This window comes from Mercenaria mercenaria, chromosome 15, assembly GCF_021730395.1.
Source record: "Mercenaria mercenaria strain notata chromosome 15, MADL_Memer_1, whole genome shotgun sequence".
In the NCBI taxonomy this organism is placed as follows: Eukaryota; Metazoa; Mollusca; class Bivalvia; order Venerida; family Veneridae; genus Mercenaria; species Mercenaria mercenaria.
In genome coordinates, this window is record NC_069375.1 from 72088237 (window position 1) to 72104983 (window position 16747).

A 16747-nucleotide genomic window follows, 5' to 3' on the forward strand; every position below is an offset into this window, starting at 1 on the left:
TGAACACCGTGTCTGTTTATCTGCTGCCCAGAGATCGACGGACACGTGGAATCGCGGTGATTCTCCGTGTTCATATCGTCCAAACCCTAACACTGTTTTTCATTGTAGAAAGATAATTTTTGCTCCCATATTTTGTTTTCTGTTTTCAGGTAAACACTAAGCTTATAAGATGTGTAATTATTAACTGTTTTGTTTCCTTTGTTTATGTTTATAGTTTTATGTAAAATTGTTAAAACATCCACTAACAATTACTACTAACATTACATGTTGGAATGTGAACGACAAGAAGAAGACATGTTGGATTTATTGTTTTATTCACCTCGTTGCAATTAAACTGCCTAATTCTTTCTTTCATTTAGCATGTTTGCCCATTTTCACATGTTGCAAAATTATTTGGTAAGTTACTTATGATTAATAACAAGTGAATGAAGTATTGCCATGCAATACAAAGTCCCCTACTGGAAGGCACCTAATTTTCTCTACTGCAGTATAACATAATGAACTGATATCTGTCAATGATGTATAAACAATATTGTACTACATATACAATATGTTATAACACACTTGGATTAAAATGTGCATATATAAAAACTCAGTTGTTTTCATATTGAATTTTTTTGGCTGATTACAAAAATGTTATCATGTAAGTTATTTATAGTAACAACAAAGGGAAATTAATCTTTAAAAAAAAAAAAAAATCTATATGATATAAGTCCACAAGAAACTCTTTACCAGGTAGAGATAGGTCAAAATACACCTAAAAATTGGATGTAACATGCATGCTGTACCACAGAAAAGTGGTCTCGATTTTTCTCTACCGCCAGTAATTAAAAAGTTACAATAAAATCTATTTATAGTAACAACAAAGGGACGTAATTCTAAAAACAAGGGTGCCTCATGGTGGTGAACATTTGGTCCAAGTTACATCAAAATCCCTCCATGCATGAAGAAGAAATGTTCTGTACAAAGTCATTCTTGAATTTGACCTTTGACCTCTAAATATGACCTTGACCTTAGACCTAGGGACCTGGTTCTTGCGCATGACATGTTGTCTCATCCAGGGGAATATTTGTGCCAACTGATATCTAAATCCTCTTTGCATGACAAAGTTATAGACAGGACAGGAAAAAAATCCTCTTGACCTTTGATCTCAAAGTGTGACCTTGACCTTCAAGCTAGGGTACTGGGTGTTGTGCACGACACGTCGTCTCATCATGGGGAACATTTATGCCAAGTAATATTGTAATCCCTTGATGGATGACAGAGTTCTGGATTGGACAGGGAAAAAACCTTATTGACCTTTGACCTCCAATTGTGACCTTGACCTTTGAGCTAAGGGTCTGGGCTTTGCGCATGACATGTTGTCTCATCATGGGGAACATTTGTGCCAAGTAATATTAAAATCCCTTCATGGATGTCAGAGTTATGGACCGGACACGAAACAGACCCTGTTCATGCTATGTTAACATTTGACTGCTAAGTGTGACCTTGACCTTTGAGCTAGGGGTCTGAAAGTTGTGCATGACACATCGTCTTATTATGAGGTACATTTGTGCCAAGTAATATTAAAATCCCTTCATGGATGGGAGAGTTATGGACCGGACAGGAAAAAAGCCTTGTTGACCTTTGACCTCCAACTGTGACCTTGACCTTTAAGCTAGGGGTCCAGGTTTTGCGCACGACACGTCGTCTCCTCATAGGAAACATTTGTGCCAAGTAATATTAAAATCTCTTCATGGATGGGAGAGTTATGGACCGGACAGGAAAAAAGCCTTGTTGACCTTTGACCTCCAATTGTGACCTTGACATTTGAGCTAGGGGTCCGGGATTTGCGCATGACACGTCATCTCATCATGGGGAACATTTGTGCCAAGTAATACTAAAATCCCTTCAAGGATGGGAGAGTTGTGGACCGGACAGGAAAAAAGCCCTGTTGACCTTTGACCTCCAATTGTGACCTTGACCTTTGAGCTAGGGGTCCGGGTTTAGCGCATGACACGTCGTCTCATCATGGGGAACATTTGGGCCAAGTAATATTAAAATCCCTTCATGGATGACAGAGTTATGGACCGGACACGAAATTGCGGACGGACGGACGGACGGAATGACGGAAAAGTGCATTCCTATAGTCCCCGAAACTGGTTTTCAACCAGTAGGGGACTAATAAGTTAATGTTGGTTAACAAGTACTAATTAGATAATAATTTGTAGGTGCTTGTTTCATGGGCGCACTTGTTTTTACTTTGAGTCTGGTAAATTCGACCACTTCTGACTTCTTGTTTAAATGATAGTTTGAAATATCCCGGTATGTATTTGCATGTATTAAAAAACAAATACATGTAAATAGTATGGAAAATGTTGAGTCGAAATTTATTATTTTTTGTTTGAAAACGATTTGATGAATCGAACTTCAAACAAGCGTGACCTATATACATGTGACCCACTGCTTCCCTAGAGACAATATGGCATTTTCAGACAAATACACGCTGGTAAAAAATACTAAGGGTCATTAATCTAAAAAAAATCTAATAAAGTTAATATTCCAGTGTATTTTTTTCTTTAATTCTAGTCAAGTAACTAGTCTCCGTTGTTGCTCATAATAAATCAAGTATTTCTGAGAGTTTTTCAATACTTTTATGACCACTACCATAGCTGTAAGTCTTACGTTAAATATGGTGGTATACCGTGGTATATTCCGTGGTAATTTGGAAAAAAAACGTGGTATACCGTGATATTTTTTTCAAGGCAGTACCCACCCCAAAAATCCTGGTCTTAAAAAAAAAACAACAAAGAAAACATTACTGTATTAGTTTATTAATTATACTGTAATATTTTATTTATCAGTCCCAAAAAAACAATAAAAGCTTTTAAAATTCCTATCACAACGTACAAACTGCCTTTAACTATTTTGCGAATTAGCGATCTTATTTTCTTGGAATTAAGGGATTATAAATGGCAGTGGTTAGGTAGCCGGTTCTGGCTACCTAGACCTTTTGTCTAGATAACCGGAACCAACTACGTAGACTAAAGGTCTAGGTAGCAGCTGGAACTGGCTACAGTACGTCCAAAATGAAAAGTTCCAATGGACACCCATCACCGTGACCCCAGACTAGCGTGTTCAAAGAAATTTGACCACCCAGCTGGGTGATTTCACCGCAAATCGCGGTGAACAGCGTGTCAGGACACGGTGCTCGCCGAACACGCTGTTTCGCAGTGAAATCGCGGCGTTCATGATATTGTTTTAAAATATGCTATTTTTCATTTTATTTTAACCAAAAATTAAAAGATATATTTATGTGTATGTTAACACAAAATATCATCGTAATTTTTCAGTTTCAATGTTCGTCTGCAAGGTAATTTTGGAAACTTTTCGTATTTTGCAGTTACAACACTCGACACGAAGCGTTTAGACGACAGTGCTTAATAAACAATAAAACTTGTAAATTCAGTTGTTTTATTTTGAGTTCACTTTTGCAGTTTTGTATGTTTGTTGCAAACTTCTGTTGTTATACTAACAATTACTTTAATACGATTACGTTATTTAAAACCCTAATGATTAATCTTCATTCACAGTTTGGCATGGAGTTAGATAATTATTTAAGAGGTAAGTTACCAGTTAAAATTAATAGTTTTTGAATAACTTGTTAATTTGTAACGAATTTATTTGCTTTTGTAAATATCAAAAAAAGAATTTGAAATTTAATTTTAATGCAATATAGAATATCGGCATTAAAGTTTTCGCTCGGGAAAGAAAACAGTGGTATTCACTTAAAGTAAACAAAGTAATTATCCATTTAAACATTTAGATGCTTGTCTACATGTCTGAAACAACAAATTATCACATGACATTTCAAATTTCAGGAAACTATTAATGTGTAACATACAGCTGTTAAAAATTATGTTTTATCTGCTTTTTTTTCAGGGCAAGATTACGAAAAATAGTGCTGAGTAAGAGCCTTGGAAGCAACAACTTACAATTTAATATATATACAGGTTTTCCCTCGGGTTTTTTATTTGGGAGTCCATCGACTCCCATGGCTGCTAATTTAAGGGTCCCTAATAATTTTTGGGGGTCCACAAATTATTGATCTTGAAAATGGACATTATTACTATAAAAATTTACCCTAAAACCGAATGAACTTAATTGTATCTTTTTAATTTAGATAGCAGTTGATTCAATATTTCGGAATGTATCTTTCAAAAGGGACATGAGCTTCTCAATTCAGACTGATTACAAAAGGTGTGATAGTCTTTTTGTTATGATCAAATAGCCAGTAATTACGGCAATAACGTGTCACCTCGTGTCAATTATGTTGTTCACAGTTTTATCTTGGTTAAAGATAATACTCGATCCTTAATTAGTATCATAATTTCTTGATTTATTAATATTTTTTTCATCAAAATACTTTAAATTTATATGAAATTAATGTTGTTTAATAAAAAAATAAACCATTCGATCTTTTACGGAACGTAACGGCAATCTTAGATTTTAGCGGTGACAGTTAGCACGGAGAGTAGTTTCCCTTTCCAAAATGGCGAACATCGATAACAAAACTTGTTTTGAAGTTGGAAAATCGTCTATACCTGTGTATAATGAGCACCCACGATTCAGTGATGGTCCCGGTGGTAAAAAACTGCGCATTTTACATGGGTATCTGCGCAAAGGAGGCTTCAGTGCAAAGGAGTTTCGTGACCGATTTTGCGGGTCCAGTGGGACGCAGAGGCACTAAAAAATGCGAGTTCAAAGCAGTAAAAGCGCGTCAGGGACGCAGAAAACCTGCCTCCGGGAAAACCCTGTATATATATATATTTTTTTTTTTTTTGTAAACATGTTATATATTGCGCCAAGTGTAGGCTGCATTTCATTTCGCTGACATTTATTTGATTATTTCTCGAGAATTACTAAACATATATATGTGGAAGTTGTCTTGAGTTTGTATTGGTTGATTGTGGGAAGATTGATGTAAATAGTTTTGTGAAATATTGTGAAATACTTGCATTTTGTTGGTATTTTTTCAATTTATTTGTGCATTTTTTTTTCAGAATAACGTTGAAATTTTCAACTGATTTCTCTTCACACACAATGATTGGCCAATTATCACTTGTAGCTTTTCATGTCAAACACCAATACAATAGACGTGAACTACTTGATATTGGAAAGTATGCCCGGGGGAAATTTCGGCCAGATATTCCTCTTTTAACAACAATAAAACAGTTAGGTATTTTAAAATACAGAGGTTCAAGAGGAGGTAAACATAAAGTTAAATCAATATGGGATGTCAATAAAGGGTCCATTTGTATAATTTACAAGTACTGCCTGAAGAAATCACAATTATAGTTCGACCACGAAATGAAATCTGTATAAACAGTTCAAATTGTATGGATAGCCAAAACCTTGAAATTCAGCAGCAAAATACCAAAAATGTTACCAAATTAGATGTGAATCCATTACAACAGGAAGAAGTGAGAAGAAAATTCGTGTATGCAGTTTCAATCCAAGATCTGTCAAAAATAAGACAGTTTCTCTGTGTGATCACATAGTTTCAAATGATTTGATTAGGTAGCACTCACTGAGACTTGGCTCGGAACTACCATGGATAAAACGTGTATTGGCGAACTTGTACCGAATGGATATTCAATTAAAAGTGTGGCACGGTGCAGCGGCAGCCGTGGAGGGGATGTGGCTCTCATACATAAGTCTGCATTTACTCTTCGTGTTTTGCATCTAGTCGTGACAAAGATTTTAAACAATTTGAATACATGGATTGTAATTTGAGCATCAATGGATTTTCTGCACAAGTGGCAGTGATATATAGACCACCACCAACAAAACAAAACGGTTTAAAGACTAGTGTGTTTCTAGAGGAAGAATGGCCTACTTTCCTAGGCAGGTATGCTACAGTTGATAAAGACATCATCATTGTGGGAGACAATGAATTTCCATCTTGATATTCCATCAGACCGAGATGCTGTCAGATTTAAAAGTGTACTGCAGTCATGTGGTATGCATCAACATGTGAACGGACCAACCCATGCCCGCGGTCATACATTAGATGTGTAATAACCAGGAACGACAGCAAAATAATATCATGTGTCGAGGTCATCGATCCAGGTCTTTGTGACAATACTGGTAATATGTCACAGGATCACCATGCAATTCACTTCAACGCCAGTGCCGCAAAACCAGCTCCGATACGGAAGCAAGTTTCTTTTCGGAAACTACGCTCTATTGACGTAGTTCTTCAAACAAGACATCTCAGCGTCCCTTGCACTAATACGCTTCCAGAAGGCGCAGACGTGGATCAGCTAGTAAATGCATATTCAAAAGGATTATCCTTACTGATAGATAAACACGCTCCTTTACGCACAAAACTATCGTTCTTCGACCTAGCTGTCCGTGGTTTACAGACGAACTTCATGAGGCTAAACACTTAAAACGCAAGCTTGAGCGGAAGTGCGGTAAAATCCAAACTAACAATCGACCATCAACTTTATAGGGACCAATGTGCTACCATGAATAAACTCCTAATTCAGGCCCGAACCGACTACTTCTCTGATAAGGTGAAGTCGTGTGGCACTGACCACAAAAGTTTGGCCAAGATAACCAAAAATCTACTAGGAGACAGCCAAGATGCTTCCCGTCCCTCTAACCATCACCAAAGGAACTTTCGCAGAAGGTTTAGTGACTTTTTCATCGAGAAAATTTAGAACATTAGGAATGATATTATTTCGCATAGCCAAACTGATCGTGATTCAGTAGACTTGCATTGTCCAGAACACCAAGAAGTAGCAAACTGTCTTATTGATTTGGCTCCTACAACGATAGAAGAGGTAGAACAAATTATACAAAAATCTCCAAACAAATCCTGCGAACTTGACCCTTTACCAACATGGCTTCTGAAGAAATGTCTCGTGAGCTCTTGCGCTGAATACAAACATCATAAATACATCAATGGAATTAGGTTATGTACCAAAAGAGTTTAAAAGTGCTAGGATAAGACCCCTGCTTAAGAAACCAGGTCTTGAACCAAACATTCTCAAAAACTACAGGCCTGTATCTAACCTCCCTTTCATTTCAAAAATCTTAGAAAAGGTAGTAGATGCGCGTCTTGAGCGGCACTTGAGTGAAAATGAGCTACATGAGGGACTGCAGTCTGCTTACAGAAAGTTTCATTCAACTGAGTCGGCTTTGATAAAGGTACAGAATGACATCCTCACATCTCTCGATCAAAATTCTGTAACAGTCCTCGTGCTACTCGATCTTTCTGCGGCTTTCGACACGATTGATCACCAAACACTGTTACACCGGCTCGAACATCATTTTGGAGTCACACACAAAGCACTTGCATGGATGTCATCATATCTTAGTGACCGCTATCAAACTGTATGCGTTGATGGTGAGTTGTCGACGCCTACGTTGATGAAATACATGTGCCCCAGGGATCAGTGCTTGGTCCAAAGAACTATATCATGTACACTAAACCCGTGGGTGCCATATGCAGACGTCATGGACTTCTTCATCATTTCTACGCTGATGACTCTCAATTATACCTATCTTTTAAGCCGATAGAGGCTGTGGCCAGAAGTGAAGCTTTGCGCCGCATTGAGAGCTGTCTGACTGAAATTGTCTCGTGGATGAATTCCAACATGCTGAAGCTCAATGCTGACAAAACTGAGGTAATGCTATTGACATCAAAGCGAACTCCAAGTACATTGATGACGTTTCTGTGAAGGTCGGTGATTCTGTGATAAAATCCACGAAATGTGTTAGGAATCTTGGAGCAGTATTTGACAGCGGTATGGATATGGAACAACAAGTCAACTCGGTGTGCCGGGCTGGATATGCACAACTTCGCAGAATAGGTCACATCAGACAGTATCTTACCAGTGATGCCACAAAGACCCTTATAAACAGCCTGGTTACTTCACGGTTAGACTACTGTAATGCCTTGTTAAGTGGTATACCAAACAGCACACTTAACAAGTTGCAACATGTCCAGAACACTGCAGCTCGCGTAATCACTAAGACGCCCCGTCGCAATCATATAACACCGGTTCTGAAGGAGCTTCACTGGTTGCCAGTGAAATACAGGGTGCAGTACAAGGTTCTGACCCACACCTTTAAGGCATTACACAATCAGTCCCCTGCCTATATTAGGGATATGCTAGAAGTGTATAAACCGGTCAGGACCCTAAGATCGCAGGACACGCCTGTCACTGGTTATGCCAAAATCTAATACCATGATGTATGGCAATCGCAGCTTTTCGTGCACTGCTCCAAAGCTTTGGAACTCTCTTCCTGTCAAAATCAGGGAAGCTGACACGCTAGCTGCTTTCAAAAGCCTGCTCAAAACCCACTTCTTTGTACAATATTTTGTTAACTGACCGATACATTTATTTTTTTTTATCTTGTTTTTTTTTTTTTTTTAAATTATACTTGTTTTCATTCATGATTTTTGTTAATGTGGAATGCATTATCTTTGTATACGTATTTGTTTGTATTTTTGCAATTTATTCTGTAAAGCACTTTTGAACGTGTACAAGTGCATGAAAAGAGTGCTATATAAATGTGGTATAATAATAATAATAATAATGATTTTATTAGCATTAAATGTCATATATGTTTATAGCCTCATATAAAACAAAAACCTGTGTATCGGTAATGCTTACAGAAATTATTTTGTGTTTATTATATAATTCATATTATTCTATACCTATTTTATCTATCCAATCGCGAACGTTCATTTGAGACACGTGACCGTACAACATATTACGGTATTTGGATGCATGTGCGTACAAAAATCCTGTATTTTCTGTATTTGGACGCACGCGCGTACAAAAAATCCTGTATTTTCTGTATTTGGACGGTTCAACAGTCCATGTTAAACATACGATAAAGCCCGAAACGCGTGAAAATGTTCCGAATGTAAATCGGATGAATGAAAGGGGCTCTATGTACAGAGTGCAATTTGAGTTTTTTTTTTGTTACAAAACACAAAAACGATTCAAGGGGTAACAATGCTATCTGATTTAGATATTAAAACGTTCGTTAATAATCAAAAATTTAAAAATACAGTAAAAAGGATCATCAGATGTTGGAATATTTGAAAAGTCGCTAAAAGAAGCCGTTCCGGACGAAACCTAGAAATTGGTATCAGCCCTGACTGTCTGAATAGCTACCTCAGCAGTTTTTATTTAACGGTTAAGAAACAAAAATGGCAGCGGACGAGCGGTCAGCATCCAAAACATGTCTGCTCTATAATTCAGTTTTCGTCGGATCTTCACCAAACTTGCTGACAATGTTTGTGGGCATTACATCTCGGCCAATGTCGATAACCAGCCAAATTGTACCGGGCACTCTTTGATAATAGTCCTTGAATTACTCGAAAAACGGGCAATTTAGCCTTGTCCGCTCTTTTAAGTCGAACAGTTTTCATCCGATCTTCACCAAACTTGCTGACAATGTTTGTGGGCATAATATCTCAGCCAAGTATTATTACCACCCAAATCGCCAAATGGCTGTTGTAGGGAGGTTGCACCATATACTTTTTTTAATGAATTACGTATATTACGTATGAAGTGAAATAAATATAGAATAAAAAGGATATTTAAGGTCTAACATTGTTCTGTATAATATATATTTGCACTCATACCAAGCTGGGAAAAACTAGGAAAGGCAGGAATACAATATTCAGTGAAACATTTTTAATTTAAACTATTATTATACTAAGATAAAATAGATATAGAATAAAAAGGTTATTTAACATTGTACTGTACAATACGAGATATATTTGGACTTGTACCCAGCTGAGAAAACCATATTGAACTCGCCTAGCGGCTCGTCCAATATGGTTTTCTCAGCTGAGTACTCGTCCAAATATATCTCCATATTGTACAGAACAATGTTAAATAACCTAATATTATGTATTCACTACTGACAAAAATTGTTTATTCTCCATTCTGTATTATTTTCGGCAAGATTAAGATACTTTCATATTCGTAATATTTGCATATTCGTAATAACCTATATGATCTTTTTCATAAAATTTTGTCTGTGTAATAGACTAAAGGGAACAGAAACAAAATATGAAATAGAATTATACTGTTTAGTTTTAACAACTGCACATGTATTTGTCACGTTATGTGTGTGATTATTACATGATGATTTACAGAATATGTCTGTCTGTCTGTCTGTCTGTATTTTGTGTAAATAATCTTCAATTGTTGGTATCGTTTGTATCTATGTACATGTTATGAATAAGAAATAAAATCAAATGGAAGCATTATATGAGAACGCAACATAGCAAAATATTTTTTTCTTTCTAGTGTAAATCATTCTTGGCTTTATTTGTTTGAATTGTTTGTGCTTCCCAATAAATATTATATTCCGTTAAATTTCGTATAGAAAAAAAGTGAATTAATAAAAGATATAGAAGCCCGATTTTCGTTTTCTGCTTCTTCCCTCCTCTGGTGTTGTGCTGTAATTTTCACTCTTGTTGAAAGTTTCTACCAGTACCCATAAGTATAGACAAGTCAAATGGTTTATCGCGGCCAGAAATTTGTACAAACCGGACAGAAGTTGCGAAATTGTCATTTGTGCAGGAATGAAGCGTTTACCATAATGTCCAGTACTGGACAGGTATAGTGACCATGCACGGACACAGCCAATTTTCTCAGAGGGGGTCCGATCCCCTGCCCCCACCCCCCCTGGAAATTTGGCACTTCATTTTATGCATTCTGGGACAGTTTTATGGACTAACCTGTTAAATTTGCGAAAATGATAAAATCAAGCTTTCTTGAAGGTAAAATTCTTAGTTTCTTTTAGATAAATAATATGAATTATGTCGGGGTCGTATGTAGCAGCAGCCGCATATACTTTACATGCAGTCCTAATGTTGCCTTTTTCGAAAAACATTTTCTTTCCTTCTTGTCTTCTTTCCTTTTTTAAAGATTTTCCAGAGGGGGTCCGGACCCCCGGTCCCCACCCCCCATCTGGATCCGCACATGGTGACATATCATGCTTTCTGTTTATGCAGGTAAACTTGTGTTTGGTTAAATTTCAACAGAGCACAATTGTCTGAACAGTGTACAAACTCATTACTGTTTTTTCAGGCAAGGGTGGAAAAAAGTGGTAGACAATGAAAGCAGTAACATTTTTATTAAAAAAAATAAACAATGAGACAAACATTTCCAACATCTTTGGACGGTTCAAAAATCCCATGTTAAACATACGATAAAGCCAGAAACGCGTGAAAATGTTCCGAATGTAAATCGGGTGAAGTAAGCGCTCTATGTAGATTATGCGTCTAGATTGATTAAACTGGGCGAGTCTACTTACTTATTACTTGAGGATGAAAAAAAACGTGTTTTTAAATGTTGCTCTTAAACAAGGGTGGCAGTTGAACTACTAAAAGTACAACAACAGTTGATTCACAACAAATCGTACGGTATGTTTTATAATCAGTAGAAGCTAGTCGTATTTACGCTTTGAAATGAGACCTGTTTCACCCATAAGTAAAGAATTGACAGGTCCATCATGAAATATTTTCCCCATCGTGCAAATACTTGTCCTATTCAATATGATCGCGGCGATCAATAACAACTACTTTACGCTTTCATTATTTATTATAAACCGTATGGAAATGATACATATTTATTAGTGGCTTTAAAACATCCTGTAGTGAACAGTCCCGCACGACGGCCAAAAATCTAGTCGTATGTGATTATCACTACTCTTGTAGTCCAAGCAAGACTGTCTAGCTGAACATGCCTCACGTATGACTAGCTTTAGTACCGTGCGGGACCGTATTACTAGCCACAACCGCGTCTTGCTCCGAAACTTCACTCCTGTTTTTTTTCTCTTCTATTTTCTATATACTAGTAGTTGATGTGTACCTGAAATATAAAACAACTGCTTCATAACTTTTGATTTATCCCTCGTTTCATTGTAAATTTTACGATAATAAATCATTGCAAATTGAAAATAAACTAGACTACATGTACAAGAGAAAATGATATTGATTTAAACATCGAACAATTTTCATGACTAGGGTTGGATATCGTTAAGGACGAAGCGGTCCGATACCGATACCAACGAAACGATACGGTATTTTTAACGATATCGATACCAAGCTTTGAAGTACATTACATAAGCAATGATTTGGTTAGTATTAAATACACACTTTTAAGTAGTTATACAGGAAAATTTGCTTTGATATATAAACATTTTAAGTCTGTTAATTTGATGTTGTACTAGAACTATGAAAGAGTAAAAAAATAAACATATCTTACAAACTAGAGTTTTCCAAAATAAAAAAAAACAGAGTAGATACGTCGCACACTGTGCAATTTAAATCTAGGACTCACTGACTGTGGTAATGCTTGCTCAGCACTGAACTGTTAAATTCAACACTTACTAGCTTTCAAATTAACCCATTTAGCAAGTCAGACTCATTATCACTCATGATAAATCTTCAACCAGGTTAACTAGTAATGTAATTAAAGTGCAACATTTTTTTCAACACAATTTTCATTGAAAAATAACCCTCAAAATGCTTGAAACAACCAACAATAACGTATTTCTATTAGTTCGCGAAAACCGATGACTTGTTTACGTTGGTTACAGCTTAGTTTCGTAACTTTTTATTCAAATCATTTTTTTTTACTTGTTTTGATAGAATATGACAAAGAGCCAAAAAATGTCGTATATTTTGCAATTAAGTATGATTTACGTAGTTTAAAACGACGGCAAAAGAAGTTTTTATAATAATATTTAGCATACGAAATTATTCGCAAGGCCAGCTCTCCATGTTACTCGGAGCGGAGTCACAGTAAACAATGTCGATCACGTTATTACTGTGTTTCAAATACTATTTGCTTATTTTCTGCTTTTTTCTTGCCACGGATTTGGTAATTATTTTGTTTATTTACTTTTATGGAAATACCGAAATCAGAACCGGTTCTTTACGAAACGGTATATACCGGTACTTTTCGAAGAGATTATTCGGTACGGTACCGGTATCCAACCCTATTCATGACTTGAAGTTAAAATTAACTGTTTGAAACTGCATTTTAAAGAAAGAAGTTTTACTCGAAAACTGTAAAATTTAAATACTCTTTATTGATGTCGACAATTACCTAATTAGCACTTGTTATACCAACATGAACTTATTAATCATAAGTAACTTACCAAATAATTTCGCAACATGTGAAAATTGGCAAACATGCTAAACGAAAGAAAGACTTAGGCAGTTTAATTGCAACAGAGGTGAGTAAAACATTTATTCCAACATGTAAGGCATAAAAAAAAAGTTGTTTGTTTCCGGTGACCCCACCTACCCTATTTTTTTACCGCCGACCCTAAACTTTTTTAGCAGTAAAATCGGGCCGCATATTTTTGCAAATAAGTATATTATTATTTTTATAGCTCTTTGCACGAGTGGACTACTCCACCGATCGGGCGAGTGGTTTTTTCGTGGTAACATTACCAAATTGAGAAATTACATCAGGCAAAATTACCTGGATTGACTGGAATTTACCCGCGAATCGTAAAAATATCAAAACGTCGTGCTGGTAATTTTCCATTCCACAAGCACGTGCGCCCTATCGTAATATCTAATTTACATCGCGGTTACTTTTGACACAAAAAACGCGCATAGTGCATTCATTTTTTAATATAATCGCTTCAAATTTTCAACACCGCTTGAGAACTAATACAGTTTGAGTTTTATAACAATTTTAATAAGATATCCACAGGAATGTAGGCAAAATTCTTTAAAAACGATCAAATTTTCATATGTTTTGTAAAATTTCTAACAGCGTGATATTGATTATTTACTTCTTTCTTAAAGTAAATAAATGGTACATACTATGGTAATAAAATTCAGACTTTTGACCAGAATGCACAAAAAACACAATTAAAAAATCTTAAATAATGAAAAAGTGGCAGCAATTTAAATACATGGAGTAAAACGATTTTTGGCAAACAGATTTCTGTTAGCACGACAGAAAAGGTTACGTGACCTCGTGAACGTAAATAGAAATGTGGTTTTAAAATAAAGCAGTATGATGTTGTTGCGGATTTTAATAAGTTTTAAATTATTCATTGTACATGTATTTTTTGACACAACACTTTGTTAGATATTCTTTTCAAACAATAATGTAAAATTCCTTGAGGGCAAATAGGTCACAGAGGTAGGCTATCCACTATCATCGTTCACGGTTTGACACATTTACATGTCAGTTTATTCGGGATATTGCACATTCGCTTTAAAAAAAAGATAAAGAAAAAACTTTTTTATTGATTTCTTCTCAACAATTTAAGGAATCGAGAAAGTACGTTTAGACAGTGATGTGTCACATGGCGCGAAAACATGACGTTATGCCATGACAATCTCGGGCAACTATACCGCTTCTCCACTGATCTCTACTTCAGATGCCATAATAACCGACACACTTCTTTTAGCTCTTTGAGGGGGTGTTAACCCTTTACCACACAGAACAGAAGCCAAAGTAACCTCTTTTACATAACACTGATAAGTGATAATCAATAATCAATAATCGGTATATGGCTGATAAAGGTGACTGTCTTATCTGAACAGAGGTGTTAGCATTATTTTGTGATTACACACACTTATGTTAAAAATGTCATTATTTTAATATTTTCTGTAAGTTTGACATTATTTTTGTCAATATAAAGTTTGTAGCAATTTAAATTGTCTTTCCGATGATACAAAATTTATTGTAGTTTCTCTTTGAGTTTCGAAGATATAAAGTGTTAAAGTACGGGAATATATATTTTTAGGCATAAAATTCTGTTTTGGATTACTTTCACATTGAAATTCATATACAATTTCATTTTGATGTTTGAAAGTTTGATTTATAGTTAATAGACTTATCTTCCGAATCGGAATCGGTAAGTATTTATATAAAAAAAACAACCATCAAACTGAATAACACTACAAAAATAACGGATCATAAAATTTCTGAAAGTGCAAAAAGATCGCCGAGATCGAGACTCGTAACCGACTAGACAGTATTCTTGTGCTAAAAATTACAAATTTTAAGATAATATTACGTAATATTTTGATGATCAAACGTCGGTACATCACGGGTGACTTCCGCAGCAATCAACTCTTGGGGTGTCATAAAATATTTGAAAGCCGCGGTCCTTCTGTTTTGATTAACACTTCCCGTTATGTAAGGCCATAAATTCCAAGCCATCGTATACACAAATTGTTGTTTAGGGGAAATTCGCATGTATCACGCGTGACCTTCATGACCTAACACATTTAAAAATACTTTGATGTTAAATGGTTGTTATTTTTAGAACGAGGAAAGCCCGCGAACCGGCCAGTTGCAAGCAGTTTTCTCAGTAATTTTCCATGACGTAGCGTCGTGCACATGTAGGAAAAAACCCCTGTGTCTTTCTTTGCAAAGTACTCGATAAATTTAAATAGTATCCACATGATCTTGTACGTAAATAATGATGACGAAATCCCATATTTTGAGTTAGTAAACATCCGGAATTTGTTTCTTTAGGAAAAGAACGAAAATAAAGCGATTGATTATGAGACACGGGATAAAACGATTCTGTTCAAATGGCCGTTAATCGGTATAATACGTTTCTATCGGGGAACCGATAGACTCGGGTCAATACGTTTCTGTTCGGTAATCGAGAGATACGGTGATAAACGTATCCATGTGGGAAAGGGTTAATTATGATGAAAACAAGGCTAATTACTTAGTTTATCATCAGAATAATTACCGATAATTGTTAATTTTTTTTTTCACTTTCAACACGGATCGACGTAGGGTGGATGGTTATTATTGTGTCCATATTTTGGGACACTTTACAAAGTAATTATTTTTCGGGATAACAGATTGCTAGTCTTCCATTTTTAATTATTTTAGAAATAAGCCCTGTTTCTTTGAGTCAATTGAAGTTATGACGTTTGGAGGTCCACTAAAGTCTGAGCAGGTCTACTAGATTTCAGCAGTTGGTGGACCTGCTGAAAAAAAGTTAAGGTCGAGGCCTGCAGAGGCTTGAAAAGTCAGGTTTTACATGGGATTTATAGTAGTAGTAAGACGTTGAACAGGCCTGGTGCACAGTAAAGTGCCCAATTCAGCAAAAAATCATGTACATAGCCCCATCTTTAAAACTATACATGATAGAACTATGAAATAAAGTTTATAAGTAAGGTATGATACAGATGTAGATGTGGAGGTGAACATTTATCATGAAAATTTAGAAATAAAGTAGTGCGACAAGTTTAAGTAGGCAAAAATTAGCCATTTTTGCATGTAACGGGTTAGCATCTAAAATTTCATCATTTTTGTAAGCTGTCTCACAGAAATTCTGTTCTTTTTTGCATCTTCACTATTAAATTTTGTGAAAGAAAAATATCTTTGCTTTCATTTGATATATAACATCATGTTCTTCTATATTTCTTGTTCTGAGAATCATGGTTTGAACCAAAGTTGTATGGATGTAACGCCCTAGAAATCTGAAAATGCTATACTTAAAAAAGTGAAGAAAAAAGTAGTATCTTTTGGTGCTAGAACATGTGGGATGGCCTTGGAAAGTTTGAAAAATATGTAAGTTGAAATAGTCAAAGTATCATTTCTGTACATCAAGTCTATAAATAAATATAGCCGAATATCTCATCAAAAGTTAGTTTGTGACAAAAAATCCGTAATGTCCGTCCCCCTACCATAAACTTCATTAAGTGTTATAAAACTAGAAATTT

The 16747-nt window shown here is 35.7% G+C and overlaps 1 protein-coding gene across 6 annotated transcripts in view; it reads right to left on the reverse strand.

Moving 5' to 3' along the window:
* LOC123558577 (flotillin-1-like) overlaps positions 1-16747 on the reverse strand; it is a 70558-nt gene that overhangs the window by 49376 nt on the left and 4435 nt on the right. The gene's annotated exons all lie outside the window — the stretch shown is intronic.